This window comes from Apis florea, unplaced genomic scaffold (assembly GCF_048593485.1).
Source record: "Apis florea isolate Af1SG1 unplaced genomic scaffold, ASM4859348v1 contig_2272_pilon, whole genome shotgun sequence".
Lineage (NCBI taxonomy): Eukaryota > Metazoa > Arthropoda > Insecta > Hymenoptera > Apidae > Apis > Apis florea.
In genome coordinates, this window is record NW_028256549.1 from 849,116 (window position 1) to 873,319 (window position 24,204).

Here is a 24,204-nt window from a genome sequence, read left to right on the forward strand (position 1 = left end):
TAGGCGGTTAAATAAAGCGAATCCGTAAAGGAAACTCTGGAGGAGAAATAGAAAAGGAGGGGAGAAAAAAAGAGAAAAAAATACCACGAGGTGGTAAGACGAATTTCGTTGCTCGAGACGTATCGAAGAATCCATCCCCTGTCTCTTCCCGGTTGGAAAACAGGCGTACAAACGACGCCGCGGAGTTTTCAAAGCGGGGACGATAAAATGGAAAGGCGAAGGAAGTCCATTGGCACGGATTACGCTCGTTCCAACGTCGTGGTAATTCGACAAGTCCCGTGCCAGACCCTTCTTATCGAGACGTCGGTTTCTGCGTACAGTCCCCCCTCCTTCGTTTTATCGATGCGGAAAATCAAAAGAGCCGCCTCTTCCCCTCATCCGAGAGTTGTGCGCGTGTGTGCGTGTAATAATCGAATCTCATCGAAATCGGATCACCCACGGAAATAGGAACGCGAAACGTTCCGTGGAACCGAGTTCGTTTTCGCGATCGATACCGAGATGGATTCTATTTTCGTTGCTTATTTTCCTTTGTGGAATTAAAATGGGGAGAGAAAAGAAGAGTAAGAAACGACGAGTCTCTTCTTTTCTTCTTCTCTTCGTTAAATGGTAAAATCGTGAAGCGTGCGATCGAGAGAAGGGGAGGATTATTATATCGATTATTGATCGCCAACGTCGAATGATACGAGCGGTGTTGCATTGTATTTACTTGAACGGTTGATGCGAAACAACGATCGCTTGTACGACAACGTTTTAGCATCAACAAAGTGTAGCAATCGTGCAAATTGGTTATACGTGTTCGAACCGGTCCGATAAAAAATCTGGAGTCCGTTTATCCGTTTCGAGAATGCTCGACTGTGTTGTGTTTCGATTGTGTTTGTCTTCTCTTGAGTTGAGATTTTAATTTTCTGTTTTTTTCTCTCTCTCTCTCTCTCTTTTTTGGTATCAATCGATTCTCTCGAAGGAAAGAGAAATGTTTAAAAGATTGTTTTAAGAAAAAAGCGCAGGGGATAGATTGATGGTCGAATGTCGATTGAAATTCTGAGAAACGTCGTGACCTATTTCTTTCTTTCGGCCCGAGCCGAAGTGGAAGTGGTAAGAAAAGCATCGATTCGCGCGGCATCTATCACTGACCATAAGTATTACACGGAGTAGGTCAGTGAATACGAGTGAATATTTCTATGTAACGTAATACGAGGAAACTTTGAATTGCACTTTTCGTCTCGAACGTCGTTTCGAGTAATGAAAATGTTTGAAAAATAATAATGCAACAATTTAATCCATAAACGATATCTTGATGCAAGTAACACGATTTACAAGAATAGGCGTGGAATGGAAAAAGATTTTTCCTTTTGTTAAAACTGTCGCGTTAAAACAATTGTTTTTTGACGGAATTCCATCCACAATGCAAACAATTGCAACAAGTCGAAATTTCCCTAACAAAATACCAGGATAATTGCTTTGACTTCCCGCACAGTCGATGTTCGTCTGTATCGAATATTCGATCGAATCTCGTGGGATAATAACTAGATTCTAGTTATAATTCGCGATAGATAAAAGTAACTAGTATTCGTTCGATAAAAATGCATCTTCTCCATTATTCCCCTATCGTGTTTCCCCTACATTAACGGATCAATCAAAACTGTTGGTAAAATATTTTCATGCTCTACGAACATTTTAATTTCACGATAAAATTTCTTGAAACGTTTCATTCTTTTTTTTCCCTTTTTTTCTTCATCGACAGTTAAATTCTGTCGATCGTCTTATTTCCATATTTTTTCCAGATTTTTCAACAGAATTCGTACGATCGAACATTTTAATTTCACGATAAAATTTCTTGAAACGTTTCATTCTTTTTTTTTTTTTTTCTTTTCATCGACAGTTAAATTCTGCGCGTGTCGATCCCCGTATTCCCTCCGTATTTTTTTCCGTACGTCCACGTATTTGTACGGAAAGAACGATAACGTTATCCGTTACGACGCGCCATAAACTTTCGCTCGCCACTCCAACAATTTTAAGAGGAAATTAATTCTATTCGCGGGGCACGCCGGCTCAAAAATATGAACGCGGGGTCTTACATTAACCAATCTTTTAAACAATGCAAATTACAATTGTTTTCCTCGAGCATAACTCGTGTCATACCGATTTCTAACTTTACATTAGACATGCATTTTCTCTGTTACCATAGGATGTTACCCATCGACCTTGTCTCCAGAAAGAGATATCCTTTGATTGAATCTCGTAAAATTAAAAATTGGCAAGTAATACGATCCGTGGAACGAAGAAGATCCTTTTAAAATTAAGTAAACTTTACGCTTCCAACCTGTGAATTAGGATAACGCGTTTCAAAACTCTCCTCCCCTCCGATCCCTGACCACGCAGTATGAAATTTCATACTGCTGGCTAAGCTAACTACCTCTCCCTACTTCTATTCAATACAACTTCGTTCTCGTTACCCGTCCGTATTTATTCGTCGAATAAAACTCTCTTAGAATACATTGGTCCAAGTAAGAAAATGACTCTGTGAATTTCGATCCATAAATCATCCAGCTCTCGAGATCGAGGACGAGTTCACGCGTCACACGGATGAAAATGCTGGATACTCAAAATACGAGAAAACCGTATTTCAACACGGACAGCCATAAATAAATAAATAAATAAAAATAATAATAATAATAATATCGAGGAAGAGAGGAGGAGGAGGAGGAAAGGAAAGGAAAGGAAGAAAAATGGATCGATCCTTCTGCCTTCCCTCGGTTCGTAAACCGTGGTGATAATGTATTCCCTTCCCTGGTAATGCATTCAAATTCACCTCCCCAGGAGTTGATCCTCACCCTTCCTCCCTCTTTCACACGTTCGAGGACCGATCCACGTCCTCGTCGAGGATCGGTGGTGGTCTGTCGTGAATTTCCAACAGCTAGTTCGAATAAAGTAGGCACGAAGTTGGGGGGGGGGGGAGGGGGAGGGTGGAGGAGACCAGGATCGTGAAGATCCAAAATAAATCCGGCCATTACGCCTCCAACTCCCCTCTCCCTATCTTTCTCTCGATGTCCACTCGATCCACCGTTCCTCAGGTTCTGCTTTTCCACCCACTTGCTCGTTTTCATCGTCGCCACTCGTTCTCCCCATTCACGTCGATTTATATCGTTATTCCCCAACCCTTTTTCAGTTCCTCCCCCCTTCCTCTCTTTGAAATATTCGAATAACTCGAGAGAGAGAAGAGGAGGAGGAGGAGAGGTTTCTTTCGGTTTCTGCGGAGGGCTCGTTGAGATCCGGAAGAAACGTCGATATCGCTGAAATTTCGGTGAAATTCGAATAGGAGGGATGAGAGTTGAAAGGAGGAGGAATCGTAATTTCTCGACCTTGCTCGTTCCCTCCCAAGTTGACCAGCCAAGGGTCAAGAATTTACTTCTCGTTTTATACGAAAATCCAACGTGACGTTGGATTTTTTCTTTCGCGGCACTGTCGGATCGTTCCAATCCTTTGCTCGAGCTATTAATTCAAAAATACGGGAGCAAGTTCGTATTTGTAGATGTTTGGAAATTCCTTTTTCTCTTGATTGGGTTCTCTCTCGAGGCGAATTTTCTTCGTTAAATCGTGGGTGGAACTTGTTACGAGTTTATTTACAAAAGAGAACGAGAAAATTTACACCCGATTGATCCAACTGATTGACACTCCTTCCATTTGTTTGTCTCTGGGAGAATGAAAATCGAAGCTTCCTTCTGAAATATTCACAGGAAAATTCGACCTTATCGAGGAATTAATCGTTCAAATTCGTCATTCGTTTCCCGAAATGAAACGAAATTTACTTAATCGAAACTTTATCAAGCAGGGACGTATTTCTGAAACACGAGAAAAGAAAATCTTTCGTGAAAGATTTGCAACGAGCTCGTTTCGAATTCTGCCTTTCCAACGTTGGCCAATTCGTAAACGACTTTAAAATCGATGGATCTCGCCGGTCTTTGTCGGCGGCCGTGCACCTCTCTCTCGGATTCCGGTCACGTGGCCGAGCCACGCGATCCTTTGACTTCTTACCACCGCGATTTTCTCTCTTTTCTTACCGTATCGGCCAACTTCCCCATGTTTCACGGCTGCCGAACGCGCCCAACATTTTTCTCCGATCGGCCGGCTCCGTGGTATGCCGGCCCCATCATCCAAATGGAACTCGTGAGTCGCCTACGCTCGTCGAGTAGAATTTTAAGAGTCCGTCTTCTCGATATCGCGCCTTCTAATTTTTTCCAAGTTTACCGTTTCAGTTTAGATTTTTAATCGTTCTTTTTTTTTTATTTTCGCGACTCGTACGTTTTTAATACTTTTCGAAAGGATCGTTTTTATTGGAAAAACTGTATTACCACTTTTCTTTTCTTTCTTTCTTTTTGGAAATTGAAGAATCGCGAATGGAAATTGATCCTTTATGCAGGCGGGGATCGGTCGGGAAGAATAAAAGTTGAGAATTTTTAATAGCCGATCGAACGAGTGGCTTTTCATTATTCAAGCAATGTAAAAGTTTTGAAAAAGTCATTTTATATTCGGATGTGCGGGAATTTCATCAAATTTATTATATTAATTTGATTAAAATTCCGTTTCAATTTGTCCCCCCCGCCTCTCGAACGAAAAAAATGGCTAATTGAACGAGGGGAGAATAGAGAAGAGGTATCGATATTATCGTTATTAATTTCTCGTCTCCTTCGTTCCTTTACCGATTCTTATTCTCGTCGTTGTTTTACACGCGTAAAAACGAGGGTCTTTCGTTAAACCGCCTACCATTTATTTTCATTTCTTTGCGTGGTACCTTAGTTAACTCCTCCTCCCCTCCCTCCCTTTTTTTCTTAAACAATTACACAAGAGTGAAGCATCTGAATATCTGGTTGGCTCTAGTTGTCAGGTTTCAATGCAGATTTTATAGAAAGTCAAAAAGGAGAAAATGAATGAAGCTGCGGTCACCACTGCCACAAAATAATAATACAATGTCCCGAGCTTTCTCTTCTCGAATCGCCAGGCATTATTGGATTCTGCATTGTTCCCTTTGCGAGTTGTATTTTTTTTTTTTTTTTTTTTTTTTTGAAAATTTCCCCATTGTCCGTGGAAAGAGGGTTAACCGAGAGTGAAATACCGACGATTATGGAAGAATAGCAAAAAAAAAAAAAAAAATTTCGAATATATCGTATAGACAGATCCAAGACTCATGGCAGATTATAATCGTGAAAATTATTCGCCGCTTTCCATCGATCGATAAAGCAGTTGAACGCCGTATCGATCGAGCGAAACGAAACGACGCTCGATAAAAATCGATGAAAGCGGATATACCACATTATATAAATGCACCGTTTCAACGAGGCGTCTCGTAGGCCAGCCAGGAAGGGGGTTAGCATAAATTGCAGATAATTACGAGGACACTTTGTACCACCGCGGGTGGTTTTCCCTTAAAATTGCGCGGTTTTCGAGTTTCGTCGGGCGAGGATACCGCGAGGCTGCATATTCCGCGATGTCTCCGGCGGCGGTGCAACTTTGGGACCCCGGCACAATTATAAAATGGAAAGCTGAAAGTTTTCCACGGGAGACAAAGGGCCGGCGTCTCGCCGCTGAAAAAACACTCGCGGAGAAATTAATTTCGCCGCTTAACGCACGACTTTTATACGTTGCGCCGGTTCTCGAGCTTAAATGGGCTCCGCGTAAGCCGGCTTCCGCGGGAACAGGGGCTGCATTTTATGGCCAACGGCCGTGAAAGCCGAAGGCCTGCTCGCCTCTTCCCTCGTCGCCTTCGTCGCTCGTCTTTTATCTTTATTTTGCGCCGACCACGTCACACCTCGGGCGAACGTCTTCAAACTCGAGTAGCAGAGGTAGTAGAGGTTTTTTGCACCTCTTTTTTACAAAATTCTACGTTTCTTCTCCTTCTTTTTTTTCTTGTTTTCAAGGAGCTCGAATTAGAAGAGAAATCTTTCTTCTCCTAGACCTTAGGAATTGCCTGGCCATTTTCATCACGCGATATTATCAATAATTGAGAGCTATCTCTGGATTTATATTTACGTGATGTGGTGATTTTATGGAAATACGAAGGAAGATAAGTAATTCGATACGGTTTCTACATTGGGTAAGTATGTATTAGGTAAGTATGCCACGTTATCATCTGGTATATCTCGCTCGTTTGTTGAGATGTTAAAAAAATGTTTCGAACGAAAATTGAGTGATTTTAACAGGGTTGTATTTCGGTGTTATTAATTCTTTTCTAAATGTATACGTAAAGAATTTATGAAGATCGACATTATTTTTTTCAACGAAATCATACAGTTTTTAATACACGAGTAGACGTATCGTATCATTCTCTATAGAAATGTATTGTATCACTTATAGCGAAAAATTGTTGGTTTAGAAGATATTTAATTATATTTAATTATCTTGTAAATCAATAATTTTTTGACACATATGGTTTAATACTTTTTTATAGAGGATGACAAAGTACATCGATTCGTGTATTAAAAAATACATAATTCCATTTAAAAAAATAATATCGACTTTCATAACATTTTTATGCATTCACTTAAAAAGAATTTAATAACATAGACATAAAATGCTCTTGAAACCATTCAATTTCTATTCGGAGTATTTTTTAATATTACAAAAAATAAGCGAGATATTTCAAATGATAAAAATGAGACATCCTATACATTCCCCAATCCCTTAGAAATAAGTAAAATGTTTAAAAAATGATTAATTTCTGGCGGAAATAAGAGGTAAGTATAAAGGTAAGTATAGGTAAGTATAGGTAAGTATAAATTTTCAAAAAATTTAACATTATATCCTTTTAATATAAAACTGTGAAAAATGTACTACCTCTTGTCGGATTATATTCTCCTGTTACAAAGTCGAAAATTTGACAAGTCCGAAATTTCGACTTTGTATTAGGAGAACATAAGTTGATAAGAGGTCGTTCGAGAAATTTTTCCAAGAATTTTGCCAATTCTTGGAAATGACGTCAAATTCCTGGAATTTTCAAAATTCTTAGAAAAATAAAATTTTGTCTGAAATTTCGACTTTGTATTAGGAGAATATAAGTTGGCAGGAGGTCGTTCGAGAAATTTTTCCAAGAATTTTGCCAATTCTTGGAAATGACGTCAAATTCCTGGAATTTTTAAAATTCTTAGAAAAATAAAATTTTGTCTGAAATTTCGACTTTGTATTAGGAGAATATAAGTTGGCAGGAGGTCGTTCGAGAAATTTTTCCAAGAATTTTGCCAATTCTTGGAAATGACGTCAAATTCCTGGAATTTTCAAAATTCTTAGAAAAATAAAATTTTGTCTGAAATTTCGACTTTGTATTAGGAGAACATAAGTTGATAAGAGGTCGTTCGAGAAATTTTTCCAAGAATTTTGCCAATTCTTGGAAATGACGTCAAATTCCTGGAATTTTCAAAATTCTTAGAAAAATAAAATTTTGTCTGAAATTTCGACTTTGTATTAGGAGAATATAAGTTGGCAGGAGGTCGTTCGAGAAATTTTTCCAAGAATTTTGCCAATTCTTGGAAATGACGTCAAATTCCTGGAATTTTCAAAATTCTTAGAAAAATAAAATTTTGTCTGAAATTTCGACTTTGTATTAGGAGAACATAAGTTGGCAGGAGGTCGTTCGAGAAATTTTTCCAAGAATTTTGCCAATTCTTGGAAATGACGTCAAATTCCTGGAATTTTCAAAATTCTTAGAAAAATAAAATTTTGGCTGAAATTTCGACTTTGTATTAGGAGAACATAAGTTAGCAGGAGGTCGTTCGAGAAATTTTTCCAAGAATTTTGCCAATTCTTGGAAATGACGTCAAATTCCTGGAATTTTCAAAATTCTTAGAAAAATAAAATTTTGTCTGAAATTTCGACTTTGTATTAGGAGAACATAAGTTGGCAGGAGGTCGTTCGAGAAATTTTTCCAAGAATTTTGCCAATTCTTGGAAATGACGTCAAATTCCTGGAATTTTCAAAATTCTTAGAAAAATAAAATTTTGTCTGAAATTTCGACTTTGTATTAGGAGAATATAAGTTGGCAGGAGGTCGTTCGAAAAATTTTTCCAAGAATTTTGCCAATTCTTGGAAATGACGTCAAATTCCTGGAATTTTCAAAATTCTTAGAAAAATAAAATTTTGTCTGAAATTTCGACTTTGTATTAGGAGAACATAAGTTGATAAGAGGTCGTTCGAGAAATTTTTCCAAGAATTTTGCCAATTCTTGGAAATGACGTCAAATTCCTGGAATTTTCAAAATTCTTAGAAAAATAAAATTTTGTCTGAAATTTCGACTTTGTATTAGGAGAACATAAGTTGATAAGAGGTCGTTCGAGAAATTTTTCCAAGAATTTTGCCAATTCTTGGAAATGACATCAAATTCCTGGAATTTTCAAAATTCTTAGAAAAATAAAATTTTGTCTGAAATTTCGACTTTGTATTAGGAGAATATAAGTTGGCAGGAGGTCGTTCGAGAAATTTTTCCAAGAATTTTGCCAATTCTTGGAAATGACGTCAAATTCCTGGAATTTTCAAAATTCTTAGAAAAATAGAATTTTGGCTGAAATTTCGACTTTGTATTAGGAGAATATAAGTTAGCAGGAGGTCGTTCGAGAAATTTTTCCAAGAATTTTGCCAATTCTTGGAAATGACGTCAAATTCCTGGAATTTTCAAAATTCTTAGAAAAATAAAATTTTGTCTGAAATTTCGACTTTGTATTAGGAGAACATAAGTTGGCAGGAGGTCGTTCGAGAAATTTTTCCAAGAATTTTGCCAATTCTTGGAAATGACGTCAAATTCCTGGAATTTTCAAAATTCTTAGAAAAATAAAATTTTGTCTGAAATTTCGACTTTGTATTAGGAGAATATAAGTTGGCAGGAGGTCGTTCGAAAAATTTTTCCAAGAATTTTGCCAATTCTTGGAAATGACGTCAAATTCCTGGAATTTTCAAAATTCTTAGAAAAATAAAATTTTGTCTGAAATTTCGACTTTGTATTAGGAGAACATAAGTTGATAAGAGGTCGTTCGAGAAATTTTTCCAAGAATTTTGCCAATTCTTGGAAATGACATCAAATTCCTGGAATTTTCAAAATTCTTAGAAAAATAAAATTTTGTCTGAAATTTCGACTTTGTATTAGGAGAACATAAGTTGACAAGAGGTCGTTCGAGAAATTTTTCCAAGAATTTTGCCAATTCTTGGAAATGACGTCAAATTCCTGGAATTTTCAAAATTCTTAGAAAAATAAAATTTTGTCTGAAATTTCGACTTTGTATTAGGAGAACATAAGTTGATAAGAGGTCGTTCGAGAAATTTTTCCAAGAATTTTGCCAATTCTTGGAAATGACATCAAATTCCTGGAATTTTCAAAATTCTTAGAAAAATAAAATTTTGTCTGAAATTTCGACTTTGTATTAGGAGAATATAAGTTGGCAGGAGGTCGTTCGAGAAATTTTTCCAAGAATTTTGCCAATTCTTGGAAATGACGTCAAATTCCTGGAATTTTCAAAATTCTTAGAAAAATAAAATTTTGTCTGAAATTTCGACTTTGTATTAGGAGAACATAAGTTGATAAGAGGTCGTTCGAGAAATTTTTCCAAGAATTTTGCCAATTCTTGGAAATGACGTCAAATTCCTGGAATTTTTAAAATTCTTAGAAAAATAAAATTTTGTCTGAAATTTCGACTTTGTATTAGGAGAATATAAGTTGGCAGGAGGTCGTTCGAAAAATTTTTCCAAGAATTTTGCCAATTCTTGGAAATGACGTCAAATTCCTGGAATTTTAAAAATTTTTGAACGAATCAAGTTTTGGCTAAAATTTCGACTTTGTATTAGGAGAACATAATTGGACAGGAGATGGTACGTGGATTTATATAAAATTTTGTATACTTACCTTAGAATACTTACCTGTTACAGCTACTATTTTTTTTTTTTATTTTTTAATCGTTTTTTTCAACAGTTTTCTTAATTCTAGAGTTACTTACCTTTTTTTATACTTACCTGAGCTGCAGTAATACGTTTTTTAATTCTACAGGATACGGAAATATACTGGGTGTCTCATATAACTTTATATCTGTAAATATCTCGTTTATTCTTCGTAATATTAAAAAACGTTTCGAATAAAAGTTGAATGGTTTCAAGCAGGCTATATTCCGATATAATTCATTTTTCCCTAGGTTAACGCATAAAGGATTTGCAGAGGTCAACTTTGTTGCTTTAAAAGAAATTACGTATTTTTTAATGCATGAATGTGGAATTATATAATACGTTCACGTATGCATCAAAAAATATATAATCCTTTTTAAAAGGACAAAGTTGACCTTCACATCACCTCTACGCATCCGTCTAAGAAAAAAAGTAATTATACCATATTATCCCCCTCTTGAAACCATTTAACTTTTGTTTGAAACATTTATTAATATTTCCATAAACAAGCAAGGTAATACGGATAATAAAGTTACATGGCATACCTGGTATATTTGTACGATGTAGATTTTCGTTCCACGGGATTACCGCTCTAAGACAAATGAAAAAGAGGGAATAAATGCAAGAGAATTGGCGGAGGAATAGGAAATTGTTGTTGCTCACCATGCTCTTTCTCCGTGGTCTTATTGCAAATTTGACGTTCAGTTTAATCCTGTAATTGTGCCCGGATGTTCATTCATGTTGATTAGCATTGCGATTCCCGCCCTGGTCTCTCTCGTGACATTTGAAAATTGCACGACTGGAACAACTTTCTTTTCCATTACTTACCGTTCAATTACACGGGATATCCCATTTTTCCTGAAATTTCCTGAAATAAAGGAGTGGCTGGGAACAACAAATTTTTTCCCATAATTTTTAAAAATAGAAAAAGCGAGCTTGTTATAAAGATTGCTGAAAAGTTAATTTAGAAATTTTTGGTTTATACCTTTTATTATATACCTTAAGTGAAAAGTATGCAGTTGACGTTAGACAAATAGTTTTTCAATTTTCCAACGAAAATTTTCGCGATCCTTTAATTTCACTGCCACATACATATATGCCTTAATTTCTCCCCGTTATACTGTCAGCGAGGGGTGGGGGGATTGAATGAAAAGAAAGTCATAATGCTTGAAAAGAATTTAAATTTAAAAGGGAAAAGAACGAGAGATATTGAAATTTGAAAAATACCAATATAAGAGATATAACAATTTGTTATATTTCATTAATTAAATTTCGATATAAAATTTCACTTTGTTTCAGAGGAAGAAAAAAAAAAACAAAACGCACGAAAATTTATAAATTGCATCGGTTTTTGTTAAGCAAAACTGATTTACAATCCTTTTTGTATAAATACGATATAAAAAAATATAAAATTATACACGTATTAAAAATAATCGTGACGTTTTGAAATTTCGAACAAAGTGAAACGCTTTCTCGCGAGTGATAATGACAAGTATCCCCTTATAAATCCCAAGAATTTTCGAAACGAAGTTTCCAATAATTCCACAAATGCATGTAAATATTCGAGTTACCTTTTCCTTTTAACCCTTCTTCCCTTCCTCTTTTCATTTCAATCGTAAATAAATCATGAACAAAGAATTTTGGTCGCACAATGCATCAAAAGGTGCATTACTCGCCCCTACAGAAAACTCTATACACGCGGAAAACTCATGAAATATGTACACGATTTACGACAGCCACGCTGTATAAATATATATATATATATATATATATAAGTATAAGCCAGGCCTTGAAAGGTTATCATAAGTTAGGGGCAATTTTCTCTTGACCCGTGATCACTTTTCCTATAAACGCGCGTTGAAATAAAAACAGGATGGGGGGTCGAATAAAACAACCGTGGCGATGATGACAAGGGCGGTTGTGGCCGAAGAAAGAGAAAGTGGAATAAGAAAATGGAATGGGTGGGAAAGAAAGAAGTGGGGAGGGGGGAGGGGGGGGGGATTGTCCGCAACTTATGTAACAATCGTAGGAAGCGCGATATCTCCATGACGATGCTCTACGTAAAATATAACCAGAAAGGTTTCCGTGAGTTGCAATTTCCTTCTACTTCGAGTCCCCCTATACTCCTCTCCCATTGCCCTTTAAAATGAGATCCGGTGGACGAGGAGGCGAGGCGAGGTGGGCGAGGAGAAGGAGGAGAGGAAAAGTCTGAAATTAGAGAGAGAGAGAGAGATGAATAGAGGGAGGTTGAAGATATATATATATATATATGTTTGCACGCGTGGTGGAATGTTGTAACGTGGCGACAAAAGAAAATTCTCAATGAAAATGTTAATTTAAATTGAATTCACCGTGGTGGAGCTAGGCTTCCAGTTGGCTGTTTAAAATATTTCAGGCCGCGTGTCAACGAACAATGAACTCGCTTGCGACAAACTTCTCTATCCTCTCTGGTCGAGCAAGGATTCAAGCGTAATTAAATTACGTTTGGGCCAAAAAAAAGACGAAGATATTAATAAAAGGAAATTATAGAACGTTGCTCGATGAAGTCCGCGCGTGTTCTTCTTTGAAAAGGTGTGTGGAGGAAAAAATTGCCACGCTTTTTCTTCTCCCTTGGAATGAGAAAAGAAGAGAAGAGGGAGAAAAAATCCTCGTCACTTCGTTCACGAAAGAAATCTGGGTCAAGTGGAAACGTTTGCTTTTATTCCCAATAATAGAGAGATGTAAAGGAGATTGTAAACCCTTTTGTCGCTATAGACATTGACAGAGCTCGAGGAAAGCAATGTTATCTTTTTCTTCTTCTTTCTTTTTTTTTTTTTTTCGATCAGCGTTTCGTGGATCGAATTCGAGCGAACGAATTGCAAGAATTTGTTTATTGACACGTAATTGAGAGCCAACTTTTCTCGACTCAACCTTTGTACCGTCGAAATCTGCTTGATCAACGACGAGAACAGAACGAGAATCAAAGAGATAAGAGAAGATGAATCGTTATTATGCTTCATTATGAGCGTTTGCTAATTTTTATCGGTACACAAAGAAAAAGTTCCCACGCTTCGATCGCACTTTTAACAGTGAAATGTCTGAATCAAGGAGGAGATCAGAGATTTCTTGCATACCTTGCATACTCGTTTGTAAACCGATTTTACGATCTCACCTGGACCTGCTGCACTCACACTGTTAAGTAAATAAAGACTCTTGTTTTTAAGCGGCTTGTCTTTCACCCCCGTAACAAATGGAATCCTCTTATGCCTTAAGTATATGTTCTTCCTTTCCTAGAATGGAAACCAGCTATTTATCTTTCAAAGTAATTTCGTATCTTTGAACAGAAGTTCGTTACTTATCAGGGGGAAAATTGCGTATTTGCGTTATAATGCGACATTGCTTCGAGATTAAAACGTTTCTCGTTTCCTTCGTTCCTTGTCTTCGACGTATAAAATACGATTTTACTTTTATTCTGACCAATTGTCCGAACGTAGACGTTGAGAGAAATTCGTCTCGAATCGTTAATTCAACGCGAGTAATCGGCTTACGTATGATACGCTGATAATGAGATTTAGCAAGCACGAGAGAAAATTTGGAATAACGCTTAAACAAGATTAAACGGTTCGACGTATACAACTACGAATTTCCAGTGCGTGGAAATATAGGTGTAACGTAATTTTGAGAATTTCTAAGTTTGAATCTTTCTTTTTTGAAAAATTGTATAACAAACTTTTGCGATACGCAGTCTTCGTAGTTTTAAATATGGTAGAACGTACGATGCATCCGTTTGAAACGTAGGAAATGTTGTGGAATAAAGCGACGTGACGCGACGGTGTTGCAAAGTGGATGAGGGAGGGAGAAACTTCGAGAATGTTTCCTTGACCTAATAACCTTCGAGTCAACTTCGTATCGCGTTTCATTTACTTAGAAAATACACCCTTTTGCATTCACAAGACTATTCTCGGCGTAATGTAAATCGTGCCTTGGGATCGTAACTGTTGCTCACTTTTTTATGCGCGTTCCTTGTAGGTGGCGCCCTCGTCGCTGTATCCGAGAACAGTGCTCTCTACAGTCGTGTAGAATAAGTAATGACGAAAAGATGCGTCGCGAATTAAGAATTCCTCTTATTTTTTACTTTACAAATTTTTTTCACCGACGAGAAGAAATACGATAAAGATTTCGAGAGATGATTTTCTCTTCTTTGGAAGATGGAAGGTTTTTCTTTTTTTAAGATTTAGGAAAGACGGAGAATGCATTAGGTTGTAAGAAAGATGGAGTAGGAGGATAAACTAACGCGACACGATGAAGGCGAAACGATAGTCTAACGAGGAAGACAAAGGTAATTTATAATGGCCGACGGTGAAGAAAGGACAGTGTATTGTCGACGGAAGACAAGTGATGCAACTGTTTATACAGCGGAGGGTTTCAAAGCGTTTTCAAAGCGTAATAGCATTGACCACACGGCATTCAAATGTGTAAAAGAACTCAAAGTCAGAGTACAATGGCCCTAACTACGTGAACAATACGTTTCGTGATATTATTGTTGTACTTGATAATGTATCGAGTTATATATCTGTTAATTGGCATTGATGAATGAAATGACTATCGTGAAAATTTGATTTGAGATCGAGATGTATATAATACTTTTTTTTTCTTCTTTTTTTGTAATATCAATGTTATTAAAATTTTAATCAAATACATTAAAGGAAGATTCTCAAGACTACGGTTAAAAGCAGTAAGTAAAATGAAATGGAATTTCTCACAAAGCTTTTTAAAATGAAAAAAGTGAAATAAAAAAGCTTAATCAAAGCTGTGGTGGTTACATCGAAAGCTCGTTCCCCTCGTCAAAAAGGAATTTCACACGTGAAATTGTAATCTTTTTTTTTTTTTTTTTTTTTTTTTTTTTAAATCGATGATGAAAGAAACCAAATATTTCTGACGTTTTGGTAATTTTTTCACAAAGGCTTTAGGAGGAGGGGATTTGTTCATCGATTAGATATGGACGACGTTCGAACGTTGAATATATCGGGGAAAAGATTTTCAGTTGAGCAATCGGGCAAATTTAATTTTGAGATCTTCGTGAGGTCAGTTCGGTTTCAGAGTAAAAGTAATTTCTCCCTGCATCCAGCTCAGCTATGAAGCACTTTCGTGCCGCTTCCGGCGGTGCAATTTCCGTTAGGTTAACGTGGATCCTTTTTTCTTTCCTTCTTTCTTTCTTTCTCTCTTTTTTTCTTTCTTTCCTTTTTTTTTTTTTTTTTTTTTTTTACGAAACTTTCTTGATAAACACGGGATCATTTCTTTTGATAATTAACGTTAGTAGTGATTTCTAGATTTCTCGTTGAAATTCGAGTAAAAAATAAAATGGGATATTGAACTCGTAATATTGAATATTTTCAGAATTAAATTTGTTTTTTTTTTTCAAAATAGATTTTAATTACCAAGTTCACGCTTCTTGCAGATAACGAATCCATTGTTTTAGATGATAATCTTGGAAACCATGATATAAATGTTCCACGAGTAAATTTTCAAAATGTCTTCTTTTGAGGTTATATATATTATAATATCGTGGATGAATTTTATGGTTTTCGGTAGAACAAGCTGATTTTTCGTTAATACAGAAAGCACGCAGATACGGTATATAAAATTTGTTAATCTATGTTTCACTTAAGGATATGCCTAAGGTCGAGTATAATTTATTCAGTCGAAGTTTACGATGAAACTACGATGTTGGCAACACAACACATGTTGTACGAGGATTTATCGCGAGGACTTTCGAGTAAAGGTGAAACTTTATACGTATAGACAATTTTTCTACTGGCTACGATCTGTCATTGTTATTTCTTCGCAAAGAAAACTCGTACTGTTGTAGGCACAATCAAAATCTGAAGAAACTTTGAGAAATAATGTATCAAAAGTTAGAAGAAGAGTCAAATAACGAAACAAGGGAATTGATATTATTGTATTTTGGATTATAGATAATACTCCAAGATTGCAAAACATGTTCCAAATGTAATCGAGTTAATTTAATTCTTCACGAATGAAAAGAAATAAAAAAAGGAATGTAGATATTAATCTTTCAAATTCTCGTCGTACCTAATACTAACGATAAAGAAAAATAGTAATTGCGTATAAAATTAATAAGAATGAAGTAAATAAGATAAGTATGTGAATAATTAATAAGAATATATAATAACTTAACATATTTTTGTTATAGATTGTTATTAACCGGTAATATCGAATTCTACTTAATATCATAAGAGACTCTATGTACTTTCGATGCTTCACCGCCAGAGTGCACTGTTGCATCGTAATCAAGAACGTGTATTTACTAAGGTTATTTCGCGTGTCTAACGTAAGACAGATATTTTCACCACGGTGTTCTATAAATAGTTTTAAATTTACAGTGTAATTTGTTACTTGAATAAACATCAGTGTTAATAGTCCATAACAACTGACGTCCATTCATTAATCCTATAGTTCATATAGTTTTTCTTCGATACCTTGATAAAATTGACCATAACTACACTTTCCATTGTAATACTAAAAAAAAAAAAAGAAAACTAGTTTCATTTATTGTTTTATTGCTATATGAACTTATATGATAATTGTAAAATCATTCTCATACACTTTATTACCAGTAATAGTTTTGTCAGTGCATCTACGATGAAAAGGATAATATATAGACGATAAAATATCGATTCAAGCTAATCAATTTGAGAATAAAAGAATATCTCTCCTAAGTGGACACTGGACCGAAGTGACCATCAAAGAACGTCACTTAATTAGCCGAGAGTGAATGGATACTTTGTTAGTAATATCCATCAGTCAAGATACGTACCTTTTCCAAAAAATAATGGAATATAATCGCACATGGGGAATTAAAAATACTTTGTTTGATAGAAATAAAACCTACAATTGGAATATTTTCGTTATATTCGAGCAAAGTTTGGTAACTGGGTCAGTTCTATCCTTGTTTCTCCAAAATGATACACGATGACGTTGAATTAGATTCGGTCTATTCCCGCAACAATCGGTGACCGATCCACCAGATACCAAGTGCTACTTTTTCTTCTTCTTCTTCGAAAGAGAGAGAAGAGTATCGTGTCGTGGTGATTTCATCCCTGTTCTCGATCTACATTTGGAGAATCCATTACGGTAAGTAGAGTGCTCGGCATTCGTTGCTTTTACGCAGTATTTCATCGTTTCACCTGACGTTCCACCGGAACGTAAATATTTAATGCCTATTAAACGTAATTGGGAATCGATGAGACGCCCTTTCAAATAATTATCGACTGCTCGTGTGCGTGCACTGTTGCATCGCGTATGCGTGTTTTGAAAGACGTTTCCACCAGAAAGATTTGCAATTTGTTCGAAAATGAACAAGAATTTTTACTCGAGAATATATATATATATATATTTATATATAAATTTATTTATACCCGTTGAATATTAATCAATTTGATTTTACACTCGATCGCAAAAACTTGAAATTTATTCCGTTGTATTTTAGAGTGGGAAAAACATGGCTCAGAGAGAAGAACTGATTCGAGGAAGGTATGGCTGGCGCGATCGAGCAAGTTATAAAGAAAGGAAAAAAAAAATGGGTTATAAAAGAGCATCCGAAAAAAGCTCCACTGAACGATCTATCTCCTGCAGAGGAAGCTGCTCAAGAATAGATTTCGCTCGTTACAACACAATCTTTTCATGGATGCTCAAGAAAAAGAACCATTTTATTGTTATTTTGGCGTCTACGAGAATTGGGGAAAAAATTGAATAAAGGAGAGCAGGGAGGAAAGACTGGCTACAAGGATTTCTCAACAGATATTTTGATTCACAAAATCCTCTCAACAGCCAACGTGTGAGAGGGTTTAATGCTGTTGTCGTGGAAAAGTTGTTCGACTCGTTGCAATCGAATTATACAAACATTTACAACGAGTCGATGAAACGAGTTCTACCCGAAAAGATGTTAGATCTTCGAAGGAACAAAACAGGTTTCTCCCAGGAAAGAAAGCTTTTCTCGAGTTTCGAGTTTGTATAAATCGCGTACAACCCCGAGTTGTTTACATTTTCGCCAAAAAATGGGCGAACGATAAATAAATTTATGGTTCGTTCGCGTAGTGGACGTTTTGGTTTGAAAAAATTTTATCCCACGGTCCTTTCGCTTCTCTAGCATGGGCGTACTAAAGGTTTAGAGTTTACTCATCGATCTTGCGCGAAGAAATAATGCTCGTGCATCCCCTCATTGCGAGCACCGGTTGCAACCACTCACTTGATGCGTCTTTTATGCCACCGTTCAGTACACGCTACCCGCAGCAGATTCAAAATTGGTTGGCTGATAATCTTGGACGATCTGTGACTGTTTACGAGATAGAAAAATTATACAAAGGGGTCGAGAAAATCGTTTCGAGCAAGCATATGCATCGGAGAAATCGTCAACGTGGGAAAGAAGCCTCGGCAAAAGCAGAAGAAAGTGCAAAGAAAAAGAAAGTTTTCGAGAGGTTAAAACGACAACAAAGTGTTGCGTATAAAAGATTAGCAAAGAAAATTGCAATACTTGAGTAAATTAAAATAAATTTGTAACACGATGTTATGAAATAATTGCAAAATAAATAATTTAAAACAGAACAATTTCTATTGACTAGTTTTTTAAGAGAAATAAAAATTTTAGTGTTTTACCGAGAATCTTAATTTTCTTCGGTAAAAAACGTGATGAAAAAAAGCCCTGTTGATTTCCAGCTATGCAGCAAAATTTTATTTATATGCCTGATTTTTTACACCCTACCTTCCTCTTAATTCAGAATTTAAAAGAATCTCTTAAATCGTGACCCGCAAAACCTCTGTTTCTGCAGAGGGATTTTATAAAGTACATTTTCTTGTTCAGACTAATTTACAAGAAGCAAGATACAACCACGATGAAACGATTCATCGTATCGATAATTTACTTAACACGTTCGCAAACAATTTCCTATTTTTTCCCCCGGTTAAACGGGAAAATAAAAGTTATTTCATTTTATATTTCTACCCTAATAATAAAATAAGATCGTTCAATCCCAGTTTGCAAGCATTGCAGTCGTAATTTTATGGAGAAGCGTATAAAAAGAAAGAAGGCCCTCCCCTTTACAGTGACCACAGGGTGTTTCAATGAATTAACAAAGATCGAGCGAGGGAAAGGAATATCGATCGATTTTCTTCTATCTACGTCTACCATTCAGAGTATCGTAGTCTCGAGAGAAAAGGTGAACGAAAGTGTTTGACGTGGTTTGCGTGGAAGAATGCGACGAGAAATCTTGGCTGCTTGGTGACAGGGCGTGACGAGGCGCGGTTGTAATAAACGCGGGGAGGTTTCGTCTCGACGGGGATATTGGGACGAATGCGAAGATTATGCAAGAATGCGGAGACGCGTTTCGATCCGCCAAGTTTCTCGACTCTCGAACCTCTTCTATTTCATTTGCCCTGCAATTTTTCCAATTCTCGCCCCCCTCCTTTTAACTTTTCCATTTCCTCTTCCTCCCCTTTGTTCTTCTTCTTCTTCTTCTTCTTTTTGCTAGCCACTCTCATTTTCTTTGGGAATGTTTGAAGATGCGAAGCGAAATTTTATGCATCGACAGGTCGGCGTGCGCGACACCCCTCCGGCATTGCGGTGGCGTGTAAAATATTCAGATGAGATCCTCCCCCTCCCCCCTCTGGAGCCTGAATTTCGTGTACCGTATAATGCCCGCGTGTGAAACGTATTATACGCGATATTTCGTGATTTTTTCTTTTTTTTTTTTTTTTTTTTTTTTCGTTCCTTTCATCCCGTCTCGATTCTCTTCTTCGATTTTTGAAGTTTGGGTTTTCACATTTCAACGTATGGGGAGATGTATATGTTTGAGATACACGCGTGAGAGTGAAGATATCAAGGCTATAAAACTTTCTTTCCAACGGGGAAAGATTGGACAGTTTCGAATTTGATGAATTTCGTTAAAAATTCGTCACGTTTCGCGTGAGTTAATAATAATAAATTTGATCTAAGGAAAGATTTCGAATTCGATATAACATTCTCACCTTTGAGTTCGTTAGAAACGTTTTTTCGAATTATTTTATTTTATCATTTTTCCTTTTTTTTTTTTTTTTTTTTTCGACAGCAGGAATAATGCAAATTCGGAGAAAAGTTCTTGTCGATTTTCAATGTTTGACATCAGTGTTTCGTGTTCACTTTGTCATCAGAGTTCTCGATAGTCTCTCGTCGCGAAATGTAAAATGAAAAAGTTGGAAGCGTAGGAGGAAGAGAAATTTTTGCCGAGTGGAAATTTTGCACGTTCGCGCCAACTGGCCAACCGGTTATGATTTTCAAGTATGTTTCTCCCCTTTCCTCCGTATTACCCAATTTCATTCATTCACTCGGAGGAGGAAACGAGGTGTAGCGAAAAATTTTTCTTCTCTCTTCTTCTCTCTCTCTCTCTTTTTTTTTTTTTTAAACGGAAAAAGAGAAAGTCATCTACGGATTTCATAAAAATTTCCCGCTCGAGAATTATAAACAGATTCCATTAAGAGTTTGGGTTCAAAACTCCGTTCAAAACTCGCAGCGCAGCTTTTTTCGATTCGCTTCAAAATTGAAAGTAGAAATGAAAGGACGCGAAAGAAAGCAGAGCTTTTAAAAACAAAGCTCAATAGATTCGATAAATTCAACTGTCGCCATTTCATCAATTGCAAAAATAATTAAAAGTCATAAAAACCCGTCACAAAAATTTTTATCCTCTAAAAGATATCGAGATATCAAAATTTAAAAAAAAAAAAAAAAAAACTCGCGGCAATGCGACGATATAAACGTTCGCGTTTATAGATTCCTACACGTGGCGTAAAATTATGTTGAAAATTTTAATCAAGAGTTTCCCCCTCCCCTCTCCCCCCTCCCCCTCTGCATAAAGCTGTACACGATGTCTTAAAGCCGATTTATGAGAAAAGCTCCCGTAAGAGGCTTTATTAAAATGTACGTGGAAGAACGCGTACAAAACAGCATCGAAACGTTGGTACGTCGTGACCATATATTTATATCGTGGCTTAAAAACTATCAAAATTGCCTCTTACGTGCAAAAGTTTAATGAAGTTCGAGGAAAAATAAAAGTGTCTTCTTTCTTTTAATAAGAAGCGTAAGAAACGAAGCGTAATCATTAATCGCAACTCATAAGCGAGGATTCGAATTATTTCGTTTGTTCGTCCAATTGCGTTCTCACAATATCGAATCTAGCGACACTAAGAGTCGCACGAACAGTAAGCACTTTGTCGGTACAGTTTCCCAACCGGTTGCCCAACAGCCGCCGTCACAACAAGTTAACTAGAATTTCAAGGGTTAGGGAGGGGAGAGGGCATCAAAGCTCGGGAGTGGATATGCGATAACTGAAATTTTCATCGGTTGTCGCGTTTCCGACCTGTGTGCAGAAAAAGCATCGACGCGCCCCGAAAACGTAGAATATTACCGCGCGCGAATAATAGCTGCGCGTTTAACCGCTCTTTAACGATATCGCCGAATGAAATTCACGGTGCCCAACTTTGTTTTTCGAACGTTCGCCGTCCGCTCTATTACTTCATTCCACGCTTGTTTGTCGCGTCCACCAAACAAGCTCTTATCGATCGACACGATCCACCGTGAGACCGGGCATTAAACCGGATTAAAATTTGAAAAACTTTGAACCGCTGTAACTCTCATGATAATGACTTTCTTGCGACGAGTGAAGGATCGTTGGAAGCGTGGAACTTTCTTCTTTAAAATGCCTTTTCGTTTATCTCGATACGACTTTCGATTCTCGAGATATCGTCGTGCAAAGGAAAAGGTAATTTTTCCTCGTTCGCCGGTTTCTTCCGTGTGTCGTCTCTCGCTCGCATTATCGCTAACTTTTTTAGACACGATGGAAGACGCGAGGAAACAAGTCGCACGAGTCTATTCATAATAAAACACAGAAGTAAAACTTTCGTAATCCTTCTCGGTAACCGATCGAGACATCGGAATCGAATCGAAAAATGGCTTCAACGGTTCCCTCTACATCTTCTAAAGTATGTTTCGACGAAGAAAAATTTGTAATTTCTTTTCCACAATTGTGAGCAAAGTGACGAAGCGTGCAACGCTAGATATACTGTTTGTCGTAAAAATGTCCCCTACTCAATTTCCCCTACCAAATTTAATAATAAGATATAGATTTTAATTAAAATAAAGCCAATTTCACGAAGCCGTAGTTACTTTGTTAATTAGTTTCATCAACCGAATATGCGCACAATTCAGTTTTCGTTTGTTTTGCCGGTATAACTCATTTATCTTAAGATGGTTTTTATTAAATTATATTATTACGACGAAGCTGGTACACCGATGTTGTCGGAAATTCCACGACTTCGTATAAAACGATACACGATAATCTATTTTTGTTCCATTGTTGTCTACTCGAATAGACATTGTCTCGAATCCCTTAAAAAAAAAAAAAAAAATTGAAATTTTCTCGTTAAAAGAATCGAAACAAACAAATATTTGTGCGCATACACGTGCATCATCAGATATATCGAAAAGATTACGAGTACGCGTTTTTTTTTCTTTTCTTCCTTCTTTCCCCCCACCTCCCTCTTTCTGTAAGCGTTCCAATGTCCCGCGCCTTTGTCCCGCGTACACAGCCCGCTAACGAGTTTTCACTTTCTTCGGCAAAAGAAGTGTTTCACGGATTCTTCTCTTTTTCTCGCCCTTGCCGACACCGTATGGTAATGCTCCGTAACTGCATGAATACATGCATACACGGCACTTAGTCGCGTCGCGTCATTTAACTGCGAGACTGCAACTTTCCAAGTCCTTTCCAAGCAATTTTTAACAGCAGGCAGCTTTTCTAATTTTAGCGATAAAGAGTAAGGCGCCACCGCCAAGTTTCGTTCTATATCAGAATCTTTGATTTTATTGATCATCCGTTTTCCGAAAACAACATTTCCACCACGTCCATTTTCGTTTCGATGAAAACGATTGTTGAAACAGACGTTGCCTCGCTCTCAATTTACCCCCTGCCCGGGTACACTCATAAATATTCCACTGAAGAGGGGGGGGGGGGGTTGACAACTTCCCTTACCTACTAATTGTTAGTGTATATAACTATTCTCGGTCCCGTGAATGCTGTTATATTAACTTTGGAATATTAACTGTGGACAGTACTCGGCCAAGAATAATATCCGTGTTGCCAATTATTTCGTCGTGCGATAAATCGACGCTTAAATTAATTGTATCTATGTTCCAAAAATCGAAAATTCTTCCTTGGAATTCGATTCGTATTTGACGAATGTAATTTAAACGATTAATCGAAAACAGGTGAAAAATCGATTAGAGTGTTTCTCGAAAACGGATCTTACGATTGAAACATTTCTTGGCACATTCCAAAGCCTCGTCTTCTACTTTTCTTCTAAATTTTTGCTAGCTAAAACGCTGCTCGACCGTTTCAAGCTGTCGTGCATCGTGTCCGCACTTACGGGCCAAAAATGTGCACTATTTTTAATTAATAAACTTCGGAATCGAATAAGATTGCAGAATATAATAACACGATAACAATAACTTTATTCCAACCTCTCCAAATTGATCTGGCATCCTTTTTTCCCTTCATTTTTATCATCTTTAGCGAGAAACCAACGATAAATCGCTCGTCGTATCTTTTTACAGAACGACTTATAGTCAGTAGCAGTAACGAAAGGGAGAGGATCGAATATCTCGAGCATCGATTCAAGTATTCGTTCGTTCGCTCGATCTCGAGCAACACCGCTTAGGTGTTGACGCGTCATTACGTTGGAGCGCGATTACGTCGCTCAACTGTCCCTACGCCAGATAATCGTCATTTGTCAAGATAAGTGAGTGGTTGCGGTCTGTCACGTAATAGAGGGCACCAGCATCTTGTTCCCCCCTTTCCTTATTGCGACGCGATTTACGTTCGTAAACAGCTGGAGGTGGTATTCGCGAAATCGATGATAACAAGCTCGAGGAGGAACGTTTCCTTCCTTTTTTTCGCTCCCTAATTAAGTCGATCCTCGGCGACTTTTTAAAACCTGCACGCCCCTCCTTTGTTCCACGGGAACAAAGGGGAGATTATAAGATTCCGAGGAAGCATCGAGCTTTATGTATACATCTGGATACTCGAATATTCGCGAGAAATGTTGCAAAAGGTGGGGAATAATTGGAGCGTTATTTTCACAGTGTTTCCATTCCAAGGATGGACTTGACTTTCCGTGATTTTATTTAGATTCGAACGAAAATGGCGAATCTTTGAAAAAGAAGAAAGAAAGAAAGGAAGGAAGGAAGGAAGAAACGACGTGTCGTCGCCATGG

At 37.0% G+C, this 24,204-nt stretch overlaps 1 protein-coding gene across 2 annotated transcripts in view; it reads left to right on the plus strand.

Moving 5' to 3' along the window:
- Window positions 1-24,204, plus strand: part of Sol1 (CUB domain-containing protein Sol1) — a 314,064-nt gene that overhangs the window by 111,362 nt on the left and 178,498 nt on the right. The window lies entirely within an intron of this gene.